Below are 21,500 nucleotides of genomic sequence, written 5' to 3'. Positions count from 1 at the left end.
ATTATTGATACATGTTCAATTACCCGAAAGTTCCTAAATGCAATATAACACATACCGTACAGTTAAAAGGAAGTGACGCTTGATCAAGGTCCGCGTCACTTTCCATTCTCAACCAGACTTAACGTCTGAGAAAGTAAAGAAATAATAATAATGTCGTGTGACGAGCGCCTCCCGTCGGGTAGACCGTTCGCTTGGTGCAAGTCTTTCGATTTGACGCCACTTCGGCGACTTGCGTGTCGATGGGGATGAAATGATGATGATGATGATGATTAGGACAACACAACACCCAATACCTGAGCGGAGAAGATCTCCGGGTATCGAACCCGGGCCCTTAAGATTGACATTCTGTCGCGCTGACCACTCAACTACCTGGGGCGGACTATAAACAAAATGAAAGAACTATACGTACTTTTCGACCACACCACAACAGACGAACAGTTAGTTGGATTCAGAGGCAGACGTCCATATAAAATGTACATCCCTTCCAAACCAGAAAACTACGTGATACAAAAACATTTTATGTACTCGATGCAGAAGTGTATCCAGGTAAGGGATCTACACCAGATAATATACCTGGGGCTCGATATTACTGTGAAAAACTCAATACTTCTTTTCATGGAACCAACAGAAACTTAATTGCGGACAGGTGGTTTACACCCATAGCAACAGTGAAGAGTCTTTTAGAGAAGACAGTGGGTTACGCTGAAATCTTTCCTCACATTAAGGAGAGACAGCCAAATTCTACAGTGTTCTGTTTCAAATCTACAGTGTTCTGTTTCTGTGGTAACCTTACTCTGTTATCACAGTGGCCTCTAAATAAAAAAAAAAAAATGTTCTTATGCTGTCAACTATGCTTGAAAAAGGAATGAACTATGTGCTGGAGAACTCTCGGAAATCATTTAGTTTCTTATAACCCTGGCAAAGGTGGTGTTGATACGCTAGACCAGTTATGTCATTCGTATTCTCGTGCTAGGAAAACTCTTCGCTGGCATCTTTGGCTATTTTATAACTTATTAAACGTTAATGGATACAACTCTATGTTACTGTCGAGAGGGGGCTCTGCAGATAAGGAAATATTTCGGAATTGAACCTAAAGAGGCTGGCTACAGATATGATGCGACCAGACATATTAAGACGTTTTGAAAAACCAACTTTAAGAAGAGAACTCCATCAAACCATCAGTCTTATTTTAGATCCGCCAAAGGACGACGAAGCCCAAGGAGTTGCAGAATCGAAATTGGGGTGGTGTATTTTCTGCCCTAGGGCTCGAGACCGAAAATTTGTTATTTGTAAAAAAATTATTTGTTTGGACCATCGATGAAAAGTGTATTTTTTTCTTAAATATGATTTAATGTTTATCATATTTTTTTGAAATAAAAAAAACATTTTTAAAAGTTCCTTTTTATTTGGATATTTCCGATTTGATATACTTCTTTGCGAATTCCAATCCAGTACTCTTACAATGTAAAGTACACGACAGAAATTCCTTTGTAATATATTACGCCAACCAACATCAGTGATACGACCGCATGACATACAGAAAACATTGCTACTGACAATATCAGTATCGACATATCGATAGTCAAATCGAATACAGCCTTGTTTTGGTCGCCATATTATGTTCTGCACTGCTGATTTGTTTTGTATAACGTGCTACAAAGACACCGTTGTGAAGTATGTGAATAGTGGTGAAGAAGTCCAAAAAAGGCATGAAATAGCGCTGCCTCAACAACTCACGAGAGAACTGCCACGCCACACGAACAAACTCAGTGATAGTTTTATAAAATTTTCATGCGAACGAAAGACCAATACACAAAACGACATCCTCTCTTACTAGATTATTTCTCTCTCTCTCTCTCTCTCTCTCTCTCTCCACAGGATGATCAAAGAAGTCATATAAAGAAGCTTTAATATCTGTATAAACACGTGTTAAAAGTTTTTGTAATGCCAACATAGCTTGATGGCGAGGTATCCTCTCGAAACATTTAGGTAAATACGAGGGGTGTTTGAAAAGTCAGTGCAAAGTCCGAGAGATAGAAGCACCAGCACGTATCAAGGTCATGTTTAGTTAGTAGCATCTTTGGAAAGAACGCACACCAAGTTTCAACCATATTGGTCTATTTCTTTGTGTTTGGCTTTCGTGTGAATCAAGGGAATCGAGTGATTGTCAAAAAATGTACGAAAAATAATTTCGTGTGGTGACTAAACCTAGCTTTATGAAAGGCAAAACGCCTCAGGAGACTGAAGAGAAGCTTGATAACAGTGATGAAAACAGCCACTCCCCCCCCCCCCCGGGGGGGGGATTATATATAGCTTGACGGCGAGGGGTGTGGGGAGAGTACAAAGTTAGAGGCTTAACATTTAAGTGATAGCGCTCTAAAGACGTAGCAGCGCTATTAATATTTAAAATTTTTCATGAATAGCTAATATATAATTAAATAATATGTAGGTTAAGTACTAAGCTGTTAGGCTACGCCTAAGTTAATTATATTAAAAATGAAATAATTTTATTGCATGAAAAAAACACATTTACATCAAACTAATACGTCGAGGTTTTTTTTTTTTTTTTTTTTTTTTTACAGCAAATCTCTTGATGACGTCACCAATAAAATTTTCTGTTGGTTCGTCGTTCCCATCAGTTGAAATCTTCACACAAGCTTGGAGCGTTTCCTGACCCATCCTATTCCTTAATTTTGTAATCACCCTGTTCATTGTACTAAATGACCTTTCCACACTGCAAGTCGAAACGGGAGTGCACAGTACACATTCAGCGAGTGCCCGTAGTACTTCGTAGCCGATGTCGGCTCTTAGAATGAAAGACAACATCAGAAGACGTATCGTGTAATTTATTACTAACAACGTACCTAAAAGAATGCAAGTCTGCAATAACAGCGTCGACGTTTGTAAGTCCCAAAATCAAGCACAGTTCTTTACAATCATTATCACTAAACTCTAGAAATTTTTTAAAACTTTCAAAATATGCACTTAGTTCTATCACTTTTATTGCCTTCTCATCAAACCGTTGCTCAATTTCATCAATCATACTTTTAACAAATTTCCTTGCGCTTTTCATAGCAATGAATCTGCTCCTCTACGTTCGTGAATGATGCAATTGTTTAAAAAAGGAGGACAAACAGCTTCAAAAAGGTGGGCAAAGGAAGAAAAAAAAGAGGACACATCAATGTGATGCTCAAGATCTTGGCCACCTGTGCAAGAAATTTAACATTTCAGTAACAAAGCAAGATGCATTTCGTTTTATAGCGTTCAGGCAGCCAATAAGATTGAGTGTTTCTGCCGGGAATTAAAACTAGTTGTCAATTATTACTGATGGTCAGATGGTGGTTAACTGAGCAATATAAAAAAATTAAAAACATTGACTGTGGTGACAGAGTGGCGTCAATTGTTTTGATATGTCAACAACACGGAATTGTTTACAAAGCGAAAAACTTCAGACCATTCAACTCCCTTCATGCGACGCACCGCTACCAACATCTACAACTCAGGCAGGAGCTGACGACATGTAAACTGCACTTTACCCTTCCGAATAAAAATAAACTGAATGACTATGAAACAATTAAATAAAACCATGACAGTTAATCTGTCGAGTTATTTCTTACCTTTATTGGCCACTGAGACGTACGTTCCAGCTCCTCATATCTTTCATTCCGCTTCAAATTCATTTCTCCCTTTCTTGAAAGCAGGATATTTGGAGGAAAGGACATCAGAAAATGTACAATTTCGTTTAGGCATAGCCAAATATTTTACGTAACTCACTAGGTTAAAAATTACACTCACAAATCATACGTGCTCTACAGGCAGTGTTGCCAATTCTAAAAAACCCGAGTCGCTAGATTCAATATCAAAAGTCGCTAGAAAGTCGCTAAAACTGATTTTACTAGGGGTGTACTGAAAATTTCGTGCTGTGAATGGTGCAATAAGCCAGTGGGGGAGGGGGGGGAATAAAATATTAATAAAAACTCTCATATGTAATTGCTATATTGTCTTAATTAAATGACCCATCGCTTGCAACAACATATATATAAAATACGCTAACGTTTAATTAAACTTGTTATAATTGACGCAACACATAAATTGTTGTTTCAATCACAGTAGTCAAATATACTAGAAATATACAACTATATTTGTAACAAAAGAAAGCCAGAAAACAAATTTAGTTACAAAATATATACATACCGGTATGTCAGCTATTCATCGTCGTCACTCAGATCGAATAACTCTTCCGTTTCATGCTCTGACAGAACTGTAGTTGATGTAGAGGATTGAACGTCGCTCAACAGATGATGCAGTTCGACTGGTTTTGTCGCAAAAGGGTAACTTTTGTTCGTTCCAACAAGCTCCAATACGTCTGGCGGTATGCGAAAAGATGCACAATCTTTATTTTGTTTCTTCAGCTGGTCTCTCAATATGATCAAAGCATTAATTGTCTTTAACGATAATCTGTTACGTTGTTTAGTTTTTATAATGTTCATAGAACTGAATACTCTTTCCATTTCTGCATTTTAATGCGGTAGGCATAGAACAGTCATTGACAGCTGTGAAATCAAAGGAAAAGGATTCTCCCCTGCGGTATTTTCATACTGCAAAACCTCACTCCAAAATAAAACAGTGTTAGTAGTGTTATTCCACCAAATGAAGTTGATATTATGCCATTCTTGCAACATACAGTCTATGAAATCGCTACTAAAACCCAGTTCTTTGGCTACATCCGCTACAGCATTATTTTTATTTACTTTTAGTGTTTCTTCAACATTCAGCATTGACATTTATTTCAGAATCATAACTTTACTTGGCAGTCTTTGTTGAATTTCTTTTATGAGTTTCAGGCAAAACTGAATGCATGTCTTCTTCAAATAAACTTTATTTTCTTCAGACAAACTTGACTCAGACAATTTCTATAGTTAAAATCTTAGTTTTGTTAATGAAAATACTGGCCCAAAATAGTTTTGAGTCGTCAGTACTCCAAAAGTCGCCAGATAAGTCGCTAAATAATTTTTGTCGCTAAAAAGATTTTTTTGTCGCTAAGACGAAGGCAAAAGTCGCCATTTCTAGCGACAAAGTCGCTAAATTGGCAACGCTGTCTACAGGAAGCCAAGCCAATACAAAGTGAAGATACGTTACGAAAATTTGAAATAATCGATATTTGCATTCACTTATAGGTCGATCAACGATAACATCTACGATCCTGGTGCCACCTCCGCCTTCGTGCGTGTTTATCATGAAGGCTGTGCCAATAGTTCATTCTTCCTTTAAGAAAGGAGCAATAGAACGGGACAAATTGTAAATTTAACTGTATTACGCTCAACTTTGCGAAAAAGCCGGACACTGTAAAATCCGCCCGGACTCCGGGCAAAGAGCTAAAAAGGAGGACATGTCCGGATTAATCCGGACGTCTGGTCACCCTATGAATAGCACACCCCTAACTTCTGTTGCGTCCTCCTGCAGTTTTTTTTTTTTAGTTTTATTAAGAATTTCATTTTCTGCACATCGCAGTCACAAAGACAGTCGATGTATCTTAAATGTTCCAAAAACAAGTAGATGGATTTGCGAAATTGTAAGAGATTGTCTCTGCAAAACTTTACATAAGTTTGAGACTGCATTTAACGTACCGTCTAAAATCACTAAACCTACAATGAAATTGGAATTCATCATTTGTAACAAGATTTCTCCAGCTAAACTTGTTAAATCCGCGCCGTCCTTGTGTATATGTTTACATGCCATTATAATGGACTTGCAGGTTAGGAAAATAGCATGAACTGTGCGATACGTACTTAACCATCGGATGTCAACAGCTTCGGGTATTTTTAAAACAGGTTGCTCTAAAACACACTGAATTTCATGCAGAACATTTTCTCGTTTGGAAAAACCATGAAAAAGTTTGTAAATGTCTTTAACAACATGTAATGTGCGTTTTATAATGGGGTTTATTCCTAGGGTTGGTGGCAGCAATTGAGAAAACATGTGCTCTACAGTGAACGTATGGCAGCTTATGGCCCTTCCTCTCTGACAACCGAGGACTCCTGCGATACAACCACTAAAATTAGCAGCACCGTCGAAAGAATAATTGCTGTACATATGGATTCAGCTGAAGTGCTTTTCAACTCAACGAGACGTAAAAACCTTTCCTTCACTTCAAACGTTGGAGACGAGGCAACATATCGCACTACTAAGACGGTTCACTTTGGTTGGAAACGTTTGTAGATTCGTCTGCCATTCATGCAGAAGTGTTTCATCTCGAAAGTCTAAAGACTCTCCCAAATAACTCAACAATTCTGATGCAGTATACTTACTAAGATATGTGGACCTTTCGCTCTGAAATTTTAACCACTTTTCAAGATTAATGTCGCTTTTCAGTACTACCTTACGAATTAGAGGTTCATATTTTGTTGTGTGGGGTGTTTCTTCCTTACTAAGGAAATACAGACTTCGAATTAACGATGACAATGCTTGGCGGTTTAAAGCTTTTTCATTTTAATTTTGTTTAAATATCTATGTATGAATTGGAGCGTTTAATCCCTGTAATCTACAATTTTCAAGTGCAACGGCTCTTGCATGTTTTTCTGAGTTGGCGTGCTTTTCTAGTTTTCCCTTGCTTCCGGTAGCTTTTCTAAATTTAGTGAAAGGTACAGAAATGAACACTCCTCTTGTTTTCTGTAGAGCTTCGATATAGTTTTTAAATGCATTTCACACAATTTGCAGAAAGCCCCACCCCGCTCGTGATCAAAGTACAACCAATTGTACTTACACTTCCATTTTTGCTGATGCTTAATCTCGCGTTCAGTACTTTGTTTAGAATTGCAGCTTACGGATGGGCCAGAAATAGCACATTTATAGTTTGAAAACTGTGGGAAAAAATGAAGACTTGGTAGACCTACGCAATTCATCGTCAAATCACTAGCACTTCTTTCAGTAGACTCACACTAGTCTTTGTCTTTTGCAATACACTGTCTTTTATTAGAAAAGAAAAAAATTAAAGTCTGTTGTTTCGACATTGTATTTCGGCACTAACACTTCTTTGTATGTTATAAACTGACGAAGACTGCACGTAGTACATAATCACATCACACTTCCATAGTAACCTGTCGACTGACTGTTACAACCTTACAACAGTTTCAACAATGCATTGAGTTTTTATACATCAGTGAAAGCTTAGATTATACTCGTAGAGCAGCGTTGCCAAACGTCCCACTCATGGTGTAATGTACCGCTTCTTCAGGCAAAAATTGTGTATCCCCATTGACACTGCGAAAATCAATGTCAAGCGTACACAAATATTTGATTTGAACTTTGGACTCATCGATTAGGAAAAATCTATATGGGTATTAAATCTTGGAAATATTCCCAGTAATTTTAAATGCGAACATTTTAAGGTTAGGCTTTACCGTGACTGTTACTGACATTAAATGAAACAACAAGTTTAGTGTTACCAGTCACCGTTTTATTTTTTCCACGACGCGTTTCGAAGGTTTAAACCTCCATCATCGGGTGGATTTACATTAGTTAGTATTACATATGTGTGTGTGTTGTGTTACGATTTTGGAGGTATTTGTGGCACTGCCTCCAGTGGTCAAAGGTTCCTTTTGCTGTCGTAACACACATGTATACTGCCACATACTGCCATATTTGTTTACAAATGTGGCAGTGTACATGTGATGTGTTACGACAGCAAAAGGAACCTGTGACCACTGGAGGCAGTGCCACAAGTTCCTCCAAAATCGTAACACAACACACACACATATGTAATACTAACTAATGTAAATCCACCCAATGATGGAGGTTTAAACCTTCGAAACGCGTCGTGGAAAAAATAAAACGGTGACTGGTAACAGTAAACTTGTTGTTTCATTTAATTCCCAGTAATGCAATAAAAAAATTAAAACAATCTTTTATAATGTCAGATGCTACTTCCAATTCCGTAGCAGTACCCAGGGGCGTGATTTGCGACATCAGGTTTTTGCATGTCCTCACGACTTCTCCATAGTTGACTCCAAATTCGTTTGCAACAGCAGCTGGCTTAGTTCAAATTTTGTCACTACGGTACAAGTTAACAGACCACGTAATAATTTTTATGGTTCACCACAACTATAGATATGAATTTCTGGGGGGGGGGGGAATTTCCAATTTCCGGGAGGGACTTTTCCCCCCGGGCCACCCACTGAATTCATCACTGCTTGATAAACATTACGGTGACTCTGCACCTTAGATTACAACAGTTTATAAGTGGCTTCAAAGTTTTCGGAGTGGCCATATAGGCACAAGTGATGCTTAACATTCTGGACGCCCTGTAGAGGTTACGACTCCAGAAATCATTGATAAAATCCATGATATTGTGATGGATGATAGAAGAGTTAAGGTGCGTGAGGTTGCTAGTGCTGTGGGCATCTGGAATGAACGGGTACAAAATATTTTACATAAACATTTGGACATGAGAAATCTATCCGTAAGATGGGTTCCGCGATTGCTCACGCTTGACCAAAAACGGAATCGTGTGAAGTGTTGCAAGGATGGTTTGCAGCTATTCAGAAAGAATCTGCAGAACTTTAAGCGTCGTTTCGTCACTGCGGATGAAACATGAATACATTACTATAATCCTGAGACCAAACAACAATCTAAACAATGGATTCCCAATGGGGAATATGTACCAAAAAAGGCGAAGACCATTCCTTGGAGCGGAAAGGTTATGGCGACTGTCTTTTGGGATTCGCAAGGGATAATCCTCATCGACTATCTGGAAAAGGGTAAAACTATTACAGGTGCATATTATTCATCGTTATTGGACCGTTTGAAAGCCGAGCTGCAAGAAAAACGCCGGCGATTGGACCGCAAAAAAGTCCTTTTCCATCACGACAATGCACCAGCACACACCTCAGCAGTTGTGGTCGCAAAATTAACGGAAATAGGATTCCAACTCGTTTCACATCCCACCTATTCTCCAGATTTGGCTTTCTCGGACTACTATTTGTTCCCCAATTTGAAGAAATGGCTGGCGGGACAAAGATTTTATTCAAACGAGGAGGTGATTGCAGCAACTAATAGCTATTTTGCAGACTTGGACAATTCCTATTATTCGGAAGGGATCAATAAATTAGAACAGCGTCGGATGAAGTGTAAAAGTCTAAAAGGAGACTATGTCGAAAAATAAAAACGATTTACCCCAAACACGTAATTAGTTTTTATTTTTGCACGGACTTTTCAAACGCCTCTCGTATATGATGAAGTTTTCGACAAATTTTGTGGCCGGTAGCACTATTTGGAAACCTTTTCACACAGACGATAACAGCTGGCGCAGCCGCTGGACGCCTGCGGCTCTCTTGCGACTGTGCGCCAGCTCAGGGGGCTTCACTAGGCGACAAACTGCGGTTCTCTGCCAGAGAGAGGTGGTGTGCATCACGAAGATTCCTAGAGTATTCGTTCTACGGAGTGTTTTGAGACAACACACTACCTACTCACACAGACGTTGCAGGAAATGAGCACAGCTGGAAAAGCGAAGAGGTGAGACCTCCGCGACAGGCTACGGCCGTTCTTCCCACACAGCGTTCGTGAATCAAACAGGAGAGTGGCGGGAGGGGGCGGACCACGAACGCAAAATCGTCAGTGCTGCCTAACGTACGTAACCCCCCCCCCCCCCCCACTGCACTCTAAGGTATTTCACAGAGTACAGATGGAGATTTAGGATAACACTACATGTTTCCTTTAATTTTTCAGGAGAACTCTGCGTGCGCCCCATCCTCGTATGTTCTATGTATGTATTGAACTGAGGACCTAGCAACGCCGTAGCCCTCAGTTGTACACAGCCCCACAACAGGCTACAGCAGTCCACTCACCGCACCGCCGCCACACACCGAACCCAGGTTTACTGTGCGGTCCTGCCCCCAGTGGATCCCCCCAGGGAACTTCTCATTCCAGACGAGTGTAACCCCAATGTTTGCGTGGTAGAGTAATTATGGTGTACGCGTACGTGGAGACAGTGTTTGCACAGCAATCGCCGACATAGTGTAACTAAGGCGGAATAAGGGGAACCAGACCCCATTCGCCGAGGCACATGGAAAACCAGCTTAGAAACCAGCCACAGACTGGCCGGCACGCCGGACCTCGGCACTGATTCGCCAGGCCGGACACCGGGGACCAGCACGCCTTCCCGCTCGGGAAGCAGCGCGTTAGATCGCAAGGCTAGCCGGGCGCGGGCGGGCATCTTCATATGTTAGCGACACACGGAGACCACCGAGTGAAATTCGGCAACCGAGTCCAACTGCTATCTGATTGAAAATTACAATTTTATTCCATTTTTTCGATTTATCTTTTTTTAAAAAAAATTACACTGTAGGAAATACTGTAACCAACCACAAGCTGACAAGTGAGCATGAACAATATTGTCAGTAGCAGTGGGAAAAGTGCACGTCTTTCATCACAATATGTGAACGGTGAACGTTATTGAAAATCTGGAAAAGTTCTTGACCGATTCACTTCAATTTTTTACACCATTCTCTAATGAACACTCGTACATGGGCGACGAAACGTTGTTACCAAAAATCTCGAAAATAGTTTGGCAGACTTCAAATTTTTACACGATACTCTAATCAACATTCGGAAGGACGGAGGCTATATATATTTTTAATGCTACTAATATATAAATATATAAAAATGGTTCAAATGGCTCTGAGCACTATGGGACTTTGTGAGGTCATCAGTCCCCTAGAACTTAGTACTACTTAAACCTAACTAACCTAAGGACATCACACACATGCATGCCCGAGGCAGGATTCGAACCTGCGACCGCAGCAGCAGCGTAGTTCCGGACTGGAACCGCTCGGCCACTGCGGCCGGCGGAAAATTTCAAGTACATATCGGAGCTCTCGGACCATTCTCAGAGGAGGAACAAGTATTTTCAGACTGTGAACTACCGGTCACAGTAAAATGTGTTAATTCCGCAAGCATAACATTTTGGAATAAATTTTGATAAAACAGAAGTTGTGCCGCTTTGGGGAACAGGTAGGTCGTAAGTACCCATTGATATACAACAAAAAAGTTGTAACAATACCGATTTTTAAAATACGGAGATGAATTCGCCCTAGCATCCAATGAAACTCTACATTTGTGTACAGTCCATGTGCACGTGAGGCTCCGGAAGGGCAAGTGGCTGCACAAAAAAAGGAAACAAAGGAGTCCTGTAACAGACTATTATAGCTTGCATATTCACAGGAGTCATATGAGGATTTATTTGCTCGAACCAACATATATTTGTACTGCAAAGTGATTTTCTAGAGCAGAAATTACTGCACTGCCGCTCTTTATTCTTTTACTCACTGTCGAAGTGGAAACGTGTAGTTTGAACGGAGTGATTAGAGAGAGCGCAATGGGACAGCTCGTGGCGAGGATCTGTGGCGCAGCAGGGCCACGCGCTGGCCGACGTGCGACACACAACACAACACAGCACTTTCTCTTTTGGGAAATATAGCCGTGCAAGTATTTAGCTTTTCTCCACGTAACACTGGCCCCAGCTGTCCGTTACACGGCGTTCTTTCTGCGATCGCTTGTGCTTGTGTCTTGAGGTCCGTAAACTCTCAAACATCGATCGGACACAAATAATAGCTATTTTTAGGTAAACGACTCTGTGTCGTTGAACAAACCCACCACTGTATTTTAAACTGACTTCTATTCGGCTTTATACGTTCGAGTTGGGCTACTAGCTTTGCGACTTTTCGACGGATGTAAATCGCTGATACCAAACACGGTATTTTTTTTAAATAAGAAAAGTCTTAGAAATATGCAGGATCCTCCGTCTCCTACACTTTCCTCGATTTAATTATGAAAAAGAGTTTTTTAACGATAACGAAATATTTTTTACCTTTCGTCACTTTGAAAACTTAATTTTAAGGAATCGTCCAAATGTAGTTGGTGATATTGGCTGGCATCCGGATGGTCGGGAACCCCTGGTGTCGAGAACAGCGCGCAGGCGGGGAGCGGCGGGGCGACGGAAACAGGGACCACAGTCACACACCGGCAGAGCAGGGGGGCGGGGGGATCGACTGTGGGCACGCGGGAGCCTGACTGCCTTCAGGACGCGCAGTCGCCCCACACTGTCATTGCGGCTAATACATTTTATTACGCACTCAACTCGTAGAACCTTCATTTTCCTGTTTCTGCCTTTTCCAATATGCTGTAACGGTAACCATTCAGACAGATGATGACTTTAGTTAACGTGACGATAATACACACATCAAAAAAAGTTTTGCATCACCCCGGTTCCCAGAACTCCTGAAGATACACGTTGATTGTGGATACTGTATCACAGATACAGTCCCCTTGACTGTTCAGAGCCCCAAAGATGTAATCAACCGTGCACGAGCAGCGCCTATTAAAAGCAGGGATCCGACAGCCGATCAGTTCCAGTCATTTTAACAGGAAGGAGGTACACGGTTCGTGTTGTTCAACCATGCCCGAACGGTCAATACCGCGGTTCCATCGCGTCCGCGTACTGTGTGCTGAACGCCTTAGACCCACTATCCAGCGAGTGCAGCGAGGTGGAGGGGTTGGGTTGTTTGGGGGAGGAGACCAGACAGCGAGGTCATCGGTCTCATCGGATTAGGGAAGGCTGGGGAAGGAAGTCGGACGTGCCCTTTCGTGGGAACCATCCCGGCATTAGCCTGTAGCGATTTAGGGAAATCATGGAAAACCTAAATCAGGATGGCCGGACGCGGGACTGAACCGCCGTCCTCCCGAATGCGAGTCCAGTGTGCTAACCACTGCGCCACCTCGCTCCGTCAAGGTGGAGGTTCCCTGCTGTTTTTGGGTGGCATTATGTGGCGCCGACGTACGCCGCCGGTGGTCACGGAAAGCGCCGTAACGACTGTACGATACGTGAATGCGATTCTCTGACCGATAGTGCAACCGTATCGGCAACATACTGGCGACGCATTCGTCTTCGTGCACATCTTGTGAATGACTTCCTTCAGGATAACGGCATCGCTCGACTAGAGTGAGCAGCATGTTCTCCAGACACGAACTCTATCGAATATGCCTGCGACAGACTGAAAAGGGCTGTTTATGGAGGACGTGACCCACCAACCACTCTGAGGGATCTACGCCGAATCGCCGTCGAGGAGGGGACATTCTGGGCCAACATTACCTCGATGAACTTGTGGACAGTATGCCACGACGAATACAGGCATGCAGCAATTCAATTTTCTGTACACGTTCCGGAACTCTCGGAACCGAGCAGATGCAAAACTGTTTTTGATGTGTGTAATTCGAGGGTCGTGTCCCTATGTGGCAATTTTCTTATTTTTAGTTATTACGTTGCTTACACCGCAAATAAACGGAATAAAGCTCAGTAAACTGTGATTGTTCACAGTTTCATCAAAAGTGAGAAAATGAAGGGTGAAGGAAAATTTGAGTTTGCGCGTAACTTTCCAGGAACCGACTGTAAGGCGTACACGAGAACCTGGAGTATTACAATTAGATACGTTTATTACTGTACAGTTTACGATTTACACGTACTGCGTGATATTTGTCGTAAAAATGGGGAAGCAGTGATGTGAGGCACCGTGCAGCAACCGAGAGCGGCTCCGAGGTCAGAATGGAACTGGCCGAGCACGTGCACCCCTGTGAGGTTTAACTACAGCCCCTCCTCGGAAAATTGCTTGAAGAGTCCTCGTGGCCACTCCTTCCTCGAAAACTTATTTGCAATTCAAAATTTTCCTTTGCTTTTCTTTTTCATGCCTTTTACGAATATATTAGTAAATAGAATATATTGCGACATTATTTCGGTTTATTTGCAGTGTACTTAACGTAAAATTTGCACACAAAAAAGGTTTCTGCACAGGGACTGCATTGTGCAGCCTCCCCTCCCACCGATCCTCGGCTTCCCGTCCTGTACCCACTCCGCTGCCTGCGCCGGCAGCTGTCTCAATAACGGCTCAATGTGCCTCCCGACCCTCGCCAAAAATTATTATTTATTTTCTAAATGGTTGGCCACCTCGAGCTCCCACTTTTGTCATTTTCCTGCCAGGGCAGACTCACAGACTCGTCGATGACGAGGGCGTGCGGTGGCCTCCTAACTAAGCGCCGCTCTGGGTTCACGAGCTCTCTGTCTCTCCTCACAACTCTGGCAAACCAGTGCAATGGCTAAGTAACTCGGGTGTCCGGCTACACCATTCAGAAATTGAAAATTTGTGACAGCCACGTCCCTCATTCACTTGCGGCGCGGCGGTGACTACTGCGGTTGTACCTGTACGAGCTACGTCGAGTGGGTGAGTTGCACTGCAATGGCCGGCAAGGCCGAGTGGGGTGAGGGGGGTGAGCGAGCTCCACTCCGCCGGCTGCGCCCTACACGGTGTCCGGACATTTGCCACACCGGACATTTGCCACGGTTCTACCTGCTCCGAAGGGTTGGGTCCCTTGTCACCCCCCCCCCTCCCACCCTCCTCCACCTCCGCTCCTCCTCCTCCTCTTCCTCCTCCTCACCCGCCCGCACAGTTTGCTTTCGGAGTTCCTAACGCGACCATCAGTAAGGAAGTTATTACAATGAACAGGGGCAGGCCTCCTGCTCATTAGAAAGGTTACGCGTATCTTAAACAGAGGGAATCTAAAGAAGGTGTTGTTACATGGATGTGGTTACGCCGAAAAGCGGATCATTGCAAGGGAAAGCTGCTTTCGAGGAACGGAGAAGTGTTGAGCGTATTAGAACATCTCTGTGGACCACTTGACGATGCAGCTCTGAAAGTGAGAAAGCAAGTGGAAAGGGCGGAGAGAAGGTCTCGAGAAGAAACTACACAGTTACCGGAGATATACGCGGATCAAATGGGAAATATACATAATAAAGTTTATGACTTTGTTACGGTGATGCCTAATTCAAAATCTATGAAGAGAACCGTGCGTCGTCGATGGAGTCAAGAGTGGGGGGACCAACAAGAGCCTAAGAACTCTTATGAAATTGATCTTCATGAAGATCTGTTAAAAATGGGAGGTGGCAGTAGATTAGAGGCGAGAATAATGATTTTTAGTGGAAGCAAAGGCAAAGAAAGTTTAAAAACATGTTCCCATTTTTTTTCGGATGGAACATATAAGAGATGCAGCAAGCAGCTTGCACAGATCTACACCATACACGTAGACTTAGGAGGCCCGATTAAAGAAACAAACATTCTTCCTACTGTATTTGCACTGCTCCCTAATAAGAAGAAAGACACATATGTTCGTCTGTTTCGTCTGATAAAACAGGCAGTCTCTGAGTGGTGTCCTAAACAAGTAAAGATTGACTTTGAGGCACCTGCAAAATCGGCCATTCGTCAAGTTTTTCCCACAACTGAAATAAATCGATTCTATTTCCATATGAAGAAGAGTTTATGGAGAAGTTCTCGGTCTAACTGAGGAGTACCGCTAGAACGAGGATTTAAGACTTTACGTCAGCATGTATGCAGCGCTGGCAGTTGTAAAACCGGAGGACGTAAGCAATGGATGGATTGAGATTCATGCAGAAGCTCCTGATACCGGAAGCTTCTCTCAATTTTTTGACTCTTTGTGGATAACTGGCTAGAGAAGGAGGATATCGCAATAGAAATGTGGGACTGTTACGGAAAAAGGCACCGAACGACGAATGTTGTTGAAGGGTGGCAAAACAAAATAAATAGTATTACTGGAAACCCTCACCCTAAAATCAACTATTTGGTGGAGTGCTCGAAAAAGGAAGCAGAGCTCACAAACTGCATTTACATGAAATTGGAAATGAATCTTGAAGGTAAGAAGAGGAAGAAGAAATACTTGAAGCTGGACGACAGGATAGAGAGAATCATAAAGAATTATGAAGAGACTGGCAACATTAGGCCTTGCTTGAAAGCCATTGCCCATATTCAGAAACTGGACTAAAATACGTTAAAAATAATGTTTTAAAAACTATGAAGACCACCGAATCCTCGCAGGTTACTGACATAAAATTATTAAAACATTGAAGCAGCATTATCGGAGCTAATATGAAGTTGTAATTGTAAATAGAGTGTACATTAGTTCAGCGTGTTTAGGCTGATTTTACACACGCCAGAATGGTAGATGGTCATTTATCATTTTCACGGTCCAAAGCCTGTGCAAACTGTGATGCGAATCAGCCTTTAATGTAAAAATTAAAAAGTGTTTCAAGCCTCACAAAAGTATCCCTATTGTTGTCACGTTAAGATAACTTTTTTCTACCTTCCAATATTATGACCATACTATTAAATAGTTGTGAGTTCTAAAATAATTTTCTGGAGCTTCAGAATCGCAACTATCACCTAAAATATCATGGTGTGTTAAACTGATAGTATACGCTTTCGTAAAAGAAAATGGGAACTGAACCTTTGAATTACACCTAAAACTGACATCCCAAAACTGATCTGATCCTAAGGTTGACAATTTTGGCACCTCAAATATTTTTTATTTAAGTTTAGCTGCAAACATTTATAGTAGATTTAAATCTACTTAAGTACATTTAGATATAGTCCTTTAAAAATTAAAATTTCTTACTAAATTGTGAATTATCTTTAAACAGGTCAGTAAAAGCAAGGAGCTTACTACTGAAAATTAATTGTTACTAAAGAACATCAGAAAAAAAATGTACTAGACCTACTTTTCTTATACATTAGAGACTTTTTGAAAAGATATTTGATCATTTCCTCTGTCACTGACAGTGTAATTTCAGTTGCTTTGCAACACTAGGGATATCTACTTCTAAATTATATTTGCAGCTGTTCTCATTTCGAATTCCGGAATATTTACTTCGTCTTCTTTGGTGGAGGAATTTCGGAAAATGCATTTACTAACTCCACTTTAGTGGCACTGTCTCAGTAACATTACCTACGCTGTCGCGCAGTAAAGGTACTTACTGAGCCTTTCCGCTGGTTTACTTAACATGGGACCAGTATCTCTTTGGATTTTCCGCCACATTTCTAGAGCGAGTTTCGTTGTGGAAGCTATTAAATGCATCTCGCATTGAAATCCGCACCAACCTTCGAGCCTCAGGAAAACTTCACCAATCTTGGAGATTTTGCGTTCGTCTAAATTATACGTGCCTTTTGCGGTGCTCCTGCAACAGCTTTCTGTCGTGTTTTGTGTACCATGGGGGATCAGTTCCGTCTCTTATTAATTTATTTGGTATGAATATCTCGAGTGCTGTTGATACTATTTCTTTGAACTTAACCCACATATGGTCTCCATTTACATAGTTTGTAAGGACTGGAGACTATCTCTTAGAAAGACGTCACCTGAATTTTTAGCTGCTTTTATAGATATATTTCGCGTTTAGTTTTGGTGAATTTCTTTGTTACGGAAGTGAGCCTCTCTACGACTGCGTGTTCACTAATCCGTGTATCCGTCGTGATGCTCAGGATTATTTGTGGCTAAGAGGTCAAGTGTGTTTTCGTAACCATTCACAATTTGAATGGCCTCGTCAACTAATTGTTAAAAATAATTTTTAAAAAAGCATTTAGAACAATTACGGAAGTTGTTTTCTATTTCCAATAGGGTATGAAAATGTATTTTTGTCAACATGTGGAAGGTAGATTGAAGTAACTGCCAACTATAATTGTATGAGTAGGGTACCTATTTGTGATGAGACTCAAGTTTTCTTTTCTTTGAACTGTTCAGCAACTGTTTCATCTGAGACAGGGGGTCGGTAAAAGGAGCCAGTTATTAATTTATTCCAGTTGTCGAGTATAACCTCTGCCCATACTAAGTCACAGGAACTATCTGCTTCAAAGTCGATTGTGAGCTTACATTATTTTTCCTTAAGTTGTCCTTTTTTCTGTTGTAGCGCAGATAATTACAATTACGGCTTTTCCCTCCAGAACCTAAGATGCTTTCTCTGTGACCCTGTAAATACTAGAGCTAAACAATGTAAAACAACAGCGTATGTTACAAGCGTAGCATTCTGTATTACTTCATTTCCTTACTTCTAACATTTTAAAATTGTAAGTCGACTTTAGATGTTCTTATCTCTATTTAGTGAACGTGTTTTCAGTTGTTTTGAACATTGTCCCGCTACACTTTATTAACTAATGTTTTTAGAGAGTAAATTAATGTGGAGTATGTCGTTCTTCTTTTCAAACATTCACAAACCCATTTATTCTTTCACTATTGTCTTTTGGGTATGCAGTTGTAGTAATTAAAGTAGGCACAAATGCAGTGATAAAAAAGAAATGATTAGCATACATTTGCATTCTCGTTTCATCGTTCCTTTCTTGTTGCTCCCATGCCGATGGACTGTTTCTATCGCAATCAGTAAGCGTGAAAGGAAGCTACCGTACACAGAGGAATCTATATTTATACTTGGCAGAACTAATGACATACTGACATAATCGTCGGTATTGCTTTCGTTTCCCAAAAGTTATAAATATTTCGATTTCGGAAAAGAAGCTCTGTATTTGACCAAGATGTCGAAGAAGAAGGTCCCTTACGTACTGGTTGTATCGAGTAAGATGTGGAGACGGCGGTCTGAAAGCGGACAGGAGTAGTACGGGGAAGGGCGTCCCTTACCTGAAGGATCGCTACTCAAGCTACCTGGCGAAGGGGCAAGTGTGGCAAATGTCCGGCATTCCTCTACACCACCTGTCGTGGCGAAGAGGACACCGTGGCATCCCAAACTCTTGTGCGTTTCCACTGCGACCACTGCGAAACGCGAGAATGTGTGCGCAGCTCCTGCGACAGAAAGTGAACGAGGCTTTCACTTAATGAAATGAAATCGACAGGCAGCGCCTTTTCACGGATCTCGCCACAAGGCAATGCGAATTACTCTACGGACACCTGCTGACTCACACCGAGTGTAGAATAAAAGCGGGCACCTCGTGCGGAACTCTCGTTTGTCCTTGGGACCTTCTTACACCGGAAACAACAGATTTTCCCTTTGGTGGCAATGGAACACGTGACGCCACCGATCAGCAGGCGAACTGGCAGTTTCACAGAGCTTCGCCTGCCTCTTTTAAACTGGTGCATAGACTGTTTCACGAACTAGGCGCTTGCTACATTTTACAAATGCTTTTCAAACCCACAGACAAGTTGACGACGGCATATACAGGGTGTAAGTTGACACACCAGAATAACTCGAAAAATAAGCTTCACACGAAAAAATGTGTAGAATCCAGAGTTGATTATTTTCGAGGGGGGGGGGGCATCTGCTGGTGCTAAAATTAGCCCGCCACCCCAGCACCCTCGTGCTGGCGCGGGAGGCAACTTCAAAATTTAAAACCCCCATTTTTCAATGCAGAATCAGATTCTACCTAAGAAGCTACGTACATTTTGTCTTAAACATTTGTTTTGATTCTTGGTAGTTGGCGCTGTAATTCAAGAAAACCCATGTTCTCATTTCTGCGTGGAAAATGGTAACGGATAAATAAAAAATACTTATTTACTTCGTAAATTTTGACTCGCTAAAACTAAAACTCCCCCTCTTGTATGTCCATCATTTTAGCAGGACGTCTCTGGGACGACGGCCGTTTACTATAGTGACAAAAAATAAAAACACGTACAGCCGTCGTTATGATTTTTTTTTGTCGCTACTAGTTACGACACTTCATTGCGTCATCTTCAGACTGTTTTCATGCGGTACAAGTTGATACGATCCCCATGCATGACCCATCAGTTGTCAGCATTACTGGATTCGCAGATAATGTGTCAGCACTCCAACCATCGACGGTCAACTGACACGAGAAGCATTCAAACACTGTCACAAAACTCTCCCTCTCTCCTGATAGGGCGCCGGCCGGGGTGGCCGAGCGGTTCTAGGCGCTACAGTCTGGAACCACTCGACCGCTACGGTCGCATGTTCGAATCCTGCCTCGGGCATGGATATGTGTGATGTCCTTAGGTTAGTTAGGTTTAAGTAGTTCTAAGTTCTAGGGGACTGATGACCTCTGCTGTAATGTCCCATAGTGCTCGGAGCCATTCATCCCCATAAGGTGGAGTTTGAGAGAGAGGAAGTAGTTTTACAAATGTTGACCCATTTGACCAATGTTGTTTGGGTCAACATTTGTAAAACTTTAATTCCTCTCTCCCAGACCCCAACCTATGGGGAGAGAGGGAGAGTTTCAGTTTCAGCGAATCAAAATTTACAAAGTAAATAAGTTTTTTTTAAATTTATGTTACCATCTTCCACCCAAAAACGAGAACATGGATTTTTTTGGAATTACAGCGCCAATTACCAAGAATCAAAACAAATGTTTAACACAAAATGTAGGTAGCTTCTTATGTAGAATCTGATTCTGCAGTAAAAAATGGGGGTTCCCATTTGAAATTTTAAAGTTGCCTCCCGCCCCACCCCCAGCGGCTGGGGTGGCGAGCTAATTTTAGCACCAGCAGATGCCCCCCCCCCCCTCTCGAAAATAATCAACTCTGGATTCTACACACTTTTTCGTGTGAAGCTTATTTTTCGAGTTATTCTGGTGTATATATATATATATATATATATATATATATATATATATATATTTTCCAGACCGTGTCCAGCGTGGAAGATTTCCCCAAAAAGTCGAAATGCAGTGATGTCTGAAGTTAGTCGTGAAGAGAGTAGCCAGTGAATCCTGGCTCCCCCTCACTTTCGTAATTTACTTGTCAAAGAGACACAACAGTTGAAACGACTATACTGTTTCGTAATTCTGAGAAATAGCTCCGAAATCCAGTAGTTTTTGGTGAGTAACGTTGGCACACCGTGCCCGGCCAGTGGTCGCGAGCAGCCCTGGGTGTGGCGCAGTCTGCCGCGCCGCGCCCAGCGCCTACGCTGCCTCCCACTTGCGTCACTGCACGCGTCCTCGCCGACTGAGAAACAACTGCCAACTAAGGGCAGCTCTCGGTGTCGTCGGTCGCACGTCGGGCAGTGACGTATAGTGAGCGCCAGCAGCTACGTCGGTACCCGAGCTGCCGGTCGAATTCCACGATGAAGCTCCCCAGCGGCTAGCAACAGAATGCGAGACCCTGGGCGCGGGCGTGCTCTCAGCGCTAGTGGAGTGTGGACAAACCTCGTTGGGCGGCAGCAGCAGCACACGCCTCCGACCACCTGACGCTCAACACCGCACCGTGCCTAAGTAAGGACTGAGCACTGAGCTGGCGGCGCGGCGGCCAGGTGGCAGGTGGCAGGTGGGCCGCGCAGTTCCCGCCCCGCCGACAGAGCGCACCACCCTCCGGTAGGCAGCCTCCGCGGCCGTGGCCTTCGGCGAGAGCTCGCCGACTGACGGCTCACGTACCAGCCAGCTTCCGCGACATTTTCCCGTACGAATCCCCGTCCCCTCTCTAACCCGCTCCCCCCCCCCCCTCCCACTTTCCCGTCGTACATTTCGCACGTGTCAGTTTTCGCCATTAATAGCGGTTACCACTGTACACAAATGTTGCACTCGGACACCTGTCTCAGCTTGGCACTCGGAAAGGTCACTCCTGCCGATCGGGCCTTAATGGCTTGTGTCCACTGGGAGACAACTTCCGCAAGTAACTCGTGCGAGCGCTTGCTGACGTGTTTACACTGAAAGAAAAAC

At 42.6% G+C, this 21,500-nt stretch overlaps 1 long non-coding RNA gene across 1 annotated transcript in view; it reads right to left on the bottom strand.

Moving 5' to 3' along the window:
• The window catches only part of LOC126237534 (uncharacterized), a 185,286-nt gene extending 164,220 nt beyond the window's left edge, over positions 1 to 21,066 (bottom strand). The window contains exon 1 of the long non-coding RNA XR_007545096.1: positions 20,991 to 21,066. This is a non-coding gene — a long non-coding RNA (uncharacterized LOC126237534). The remainder of the gene's footprint in view (positions 1 to 20,990) is intronic.
• Between the last annotated feature and the right edge of the window lie 434 nt (positions 21,067 to 21,500).

This window comes from Schistocerca nitens, chromosome 2 (genome assembly GCF_023898315.1).
Source record: "Schistocerca nitens isolate TAMUIC-IGC-003100 chromosome 2, iqSchNite1.1, whole genome shotgun sequence".
Taxonomy (NCBI): domain Eukaryota; kingdom Metazoa; phylum Arthropoda; class Insecta; order Orthoptera; family Acrididae; genus Schistocerca; species Schistocerca nitens.
Note: the sequence above shows the minus strand (reverse complement) of the source record. Positions and strands in the feature narration are given on the sequence as shown.